The 5,000-nt window shown below is 30.7% G+C and overlaps 1 protein-coding gene across 2 annotated transcripts in view; it reads left to right on the top strand.

Annotated features, from left to right (window-relative positions):
• The first annotated feature begins 878 nt into the window (after window positions 1–878).
• The window catches only part of LOC137645608 (uncharacterized), a 263,928-nt gene continuing 259,806 nt past the window's right edge, over window positions 879–5,000 (top strand). For both annotated transcript variants that reach the window (XM_068378405.1, XM_068378406.1), the window contains exons 1-2: window positions 879–1,021; window positions 1,441–1,637. The gene's annotated coding sequence lies outside the window, so the exon portion shown is untranslated. The remainder of the gene's footprint in view (window positions 1,022–1,440; window positions 1,638–5,000) is intronic.

The following is a 5,000-nucleotide window of genomic DNA, read 5'->3' as shown; positions in this document are numbered from 1 at the left end:
TCTCAATGAGATAGTATTGTATTGAGACATTTATTATTATCAAATCTGTGATTAGCTGGCATGTTAGATCTTTAGAGCTAAAAGTCTCTCTCTCTCTCTCTCTCTCTCTCTCTCTCTCTCTCTCTCTCTCTCTTTCTCTCTCTCTCTCTCTCTCAATGAGATAGTATTGTATTGAGACATTTATTATTATCAAATTAGCTGACATTATAAGAGCTAAAAGTCTTCAAAGCGTAAAACTCTACGGGTCAAACATACCAACGTTCAGATGTCTTGAACCTCCTGGAAATTCGTATGTCATTCGTAGGTCATTTCCAGCATATTAACATCTACTCCTTGCTCATTTCTCCGGAAGGGACTACACTCCCTAATATTTCTACTAACGCACCCCTTCCTGGGTCCTCCACTTGCCTGCCATCTTGCCAAGGGTGTTGCTGGTGTGTGGGAGATTGTGGGGTGGGAAGTGTGGGGTGTGATGTTGATAGCAAGGCACTCTTACGTCATAATCACTTTCAGATTTTTATGGGGTCGAAAATAGGGTGACTGATTAATTTCCGTTTGATACCTACCTCGGTGTTGAGATGACTATTCGATTGATAAGTTTTATTTTCGTGTTTCCCACCACTAAATCTTAGTTTCACTAAGAATATTACTATCACTAAATATTTAGTTATGCTTCCTGGGCAGTGATTATTAAAGAGGGTGGAGTTTTGTTCGAGCTGAAGGAGAGGATGATCAAAGGACGTCGAAGGTGGTGGTGGTGGTGTTAGAGAGGCTGGGGGACCCCAGGGGGGGAGAAGGAGATGGTGGAGGAGGAGGAGGAGGAGGAACAAGTGTGGGGATGAGATGTTGGAGAGCCAACCAGGGCCAGTGAGCCTCACTCTCTCAGTGCGGCTGGTGATACAGCCCGGTTTAGACGTGTGCCGTGTTAAGAGTCCTTGGGCCGCTCGAACCTTCACGTGGACAAGAAAAAGAGGGCGCATGGCCTAAAAAACTTTTTCCCTCTCTTTTTTTCCCCCTTCCGGTTAGATGTTTTGTTGTTGCCCTATAGAACTAGGAAAAACTAGAAAAGAACCCATTGATGGGAACTGTATTTGCTAGAGAAAACGCTTTGAGTGAATGTCCGGCTTCAATTTTTTTTTTTTTCTGTAGATCACATTGTCATAGTGTCACTCGCTTACGCGATCGGCTAGTGAGAAGGATTCTTGTTTTTGTTTTAGAAATTTGATTATATTTAGTTAATGTCTGTACAAATGAAAGTGATTTCGTGTGCTTTTCATGCAGAAGGAAGTGGATTCACAGTTTGTGTTGGATGATTTGAAAATTCCATGATATTTTTTTAAACAACAGAGACTAGATTTTGTGTTCCCATCATGACATTTATTGTGGTGATTCTATTGTTATCGGGAATTGAAAATTAATTTTTGAATTTAAATCGATTAGGGAAAATATTCGTTGTCGCAGAAAAATAGAAATTGGGATTACGACATTTTTTTAAATCTTCTGCTGACGCCGATACAGATTTTTGAAAACACGACGCTAGAGAATGATATTAGATAATTGTATTTCTCTCTGAAAACTATAAATATAAACTCACGTGATGGTAATTATTCCTATCCATATAAGAAGTTGAGACGCAGGTAAGGGATATATTTTAATTTATCTTTTGATAATGTAATGAAAATTTATATTTGTTTGTTTTTAGATCATAAAAATTCTATTTTTAAAGAACTACATTAACAAGATATCTTTTGAAAATTCAATAAAAATTCATATTTCAGTTTGTTTTTAGATCATAAAAATCTATTTTTAAAGAATTTCATTAACAAGATATCTTTTGAAAATTCAATGAAAGTTTATATTTCAGTTTAATTTTAGATCATATTTCCTTGGCATAAAAATTCTATTTTTAGAGAATTAGATTTAACAAGATGATATAGCTATATTTATATTTTTTTTTCTGTTAAGCTTGTTTTTTATATTGAAATTTTATTAAAAAAATTATATAAGAAACTTTACAGTTAATTTTTTCTTACAAATGACGACCATTAAAATTTTCATCTGGTCAAAATTGTTAATGTTTCTACTGAATTATTAATATTTTCCAGTAAATATTTAGTTATTCATTTCATAAATTTTATTTCCCATAGGATATTTATGCATATATATAATTTATTTAATTTCAGATTTGTATGTATATATAAATACATTAATGAGTTTCAATTCTTTTATATTTCATTCTGCACATTTTTCTTTTAAGTTTCATATTTATGTGTATTTAGGTGAATAATGTGTTTATTTGGTTATTATTTCTTTGACCCTTGTATGTTTATGCTGATGATTTAGCGGTGTTACTATGATGAGCTTTAGAAATGAGTTTATTTGCATTCAAATGGGACATGTTTTGATGAAAATATATTTATATTTTTTTAGAGATATTTTTTCGTTCATAGATAGTTTGAGTATGATTTTTTTTTCTGAGGGAAATATTTTCATAGATATGCTGTTGCTTTCGTGTTTTTCTATTATTGTAAAAATACTTTAGAATGATATTTTATATATATATATATATATATATATATATATATATATATATATATATATATATATATATAGTATATATGTATATATATTTATATATATGTATATATATATTTGTATATATTTATATATATATATATATATATATATATATATATATATATATATATATATATATGTATGTGTATATATATATATATATATATATATATATATATATATGTATATATATTTATATATATAGTATATATATCTATATGTATGTGTATATATATATATATATATATATATATATATATATATATATATATAAATATATAGTATATATATGTATATATATATATATATATATATATATATATATAAATTTATATATATATATATATATATATATATATATATATATATATATATATATATGGACGGTTATCTCATATAAGTTGTGAAATGTATATGTATGGTATTATTTGACTTATTTCGATTCTATAGAGGGAAGATGTTTGTGGGAATAAGTCGAGATTTTTTTTCCGCCGAGATGTTTAAACATTTAGAAATATAGGACATAATTTTCTTATTTTTTATTAGTATGGTGATGCTATTTTTTAAATTTGTTATTGATATGTATATTTTTGTCATTGTATTTGTTATTATGACTGACGGGTAACATAGATTAGCTATACTTCGCTGACGCTTTTATGTATGGCACTTCTATTCTTGAGCGAAAATCACGGCTCTCATATCTTATTAAATAACCAGATTTTTTTTTTTTATTTATTAATAACATATATGGAGTTGGTTATGATTTCTCCAAACTTCGCTGACGCTTCTATTTATTTTTTAATAATTTTCTTGAGCGAAAATCACGGCTCTCATATCTTATTAAATAACTGGATTCTTTTTTTTCATTAATAACAAATAATAAGTTGGATATGACTGTTCCAAGCAGTATTTTTGTATTGCGCGTTCGTTGATTTTTCCTTGAAAAAAAAAAAATACAAAATTTTCTTCACGAGAACATCTACAGATTGTCCTCAACTCACAAACATTCGACATACGACCACTCGGAGATACGAACACAAGTCAAATTCGACATACAAACATTCGGAGATACGAACACACTCCAAATTCGACTTACAAAACATTTGGAGATACGAACATAAATCAAATTCGACATACAAACATTCGGAGATACGAACACACTCCAAATTCGACTTACAAAACATTTGGAGATACGAACATAAATCAAATTCGACATACAAACATTCGGAGATACGAACACACTCCAAATTCGACTTACAAAACATTCGGCGATGCGAACACACATCACATTCGACATACAAAACATTCGGAGATGCGAACACAAGCCTAATAGAAATAATAAATCTCCGATATTGAATCAAAAGTTCATAATGAAATACTCTAATAAAGCAATACTGTATCACTTAATGCAGTAAGCAAGAGGCCATTTGCAGTGATTGCTGACCTTTGCAGCTGGAAAATCTGGAGCATGGGAGGTAGGCGAAGCCAAAATTTAGATTTACAAAATATTCTACTTACAAACAGCTTCTTAGAACATATCAAGTTCGTATGGTGAAGACTTTCTGTACTTCATTCAAACTTGGAGATTTTATACTATTCAATTGGGTATTTTTTTTTTTTTCTACGATGATGATTCATTCATTAATCTGATCTTTATCCGAGTATTCATGATTTCTTCGTTGTTTTCGATGTTGATATCAGACAGAATCTTTAAGGTTTACAACGCTTCCATAAATCTAAAATTACTGCCAGATCTTTGCTCACACAGACTCTATAACGCTTAAAATGCTTCCAGAACTCTAAAATTACTGCCAGATCTTGGCTCACACAGACTCTATAAGGCTTAAAGCGCTTCCAGAAATCTAAAATTACTGCCAGATCTTGGCTCACACAGACTCTATAACGCTTAAAACGCTTCCAGGAATCTAAAATGACTGCCAGATCTTTCCTCACAGACTATAATTTTTACAACGCTTCCGAAACTCTAAAATTACTGCCAGATCTTTGTTCACACAGACTCTATAACGCTTAAAACGCTTCCAAAACTCTAAAATTACTACCAGATATTTGCTCAAACAGAATGATATTGGAAGCTGTTGGAAATAACTATGATAATTTTGCTTCGAATCTTCCCGTTGTTTTTAATACTTTATAATGGTTTTGATTTGATATATAAAATTGTTTTTACAAGTGGAGAATTTTGGTAAAATTTACGTTAGAAAGTTAAATCTGTTAATGGAGATTAATTTAGTACTACATTGATGTATTAATTTCATCTCTAAAGCTAGAACAACTAGAGGGGCACTCAGTAGAGCGCAGAACTCCGCTGCAGTCACTTATTACTCGACCTTTTGCTCAACCTTGACCTTTGACCTTTACATGTATTAATTGGCGTGGATTTTCATACTCTCAAATATGAACTA

Source organism: Palaemon carinicauda, chromosome 8 (genome assembly GCF_036898095.1).
Source record: "Palaemon carinicauda isolate YSFRI2023 chromosome 8, ASM3689809v2, whole genome shotgun sequence".
Taxonomy (NCBI): Eukaryota; Metazoa; Arthropoda; class Malacostraca; order Decapoda; family Palaemonidae; genus Palaemon; species Palaemon carinicauda.
Note: the sequence above shows the minus strand (reverse complement) of the source record. Positions and strands in the feature narration are given on the sequence as shown.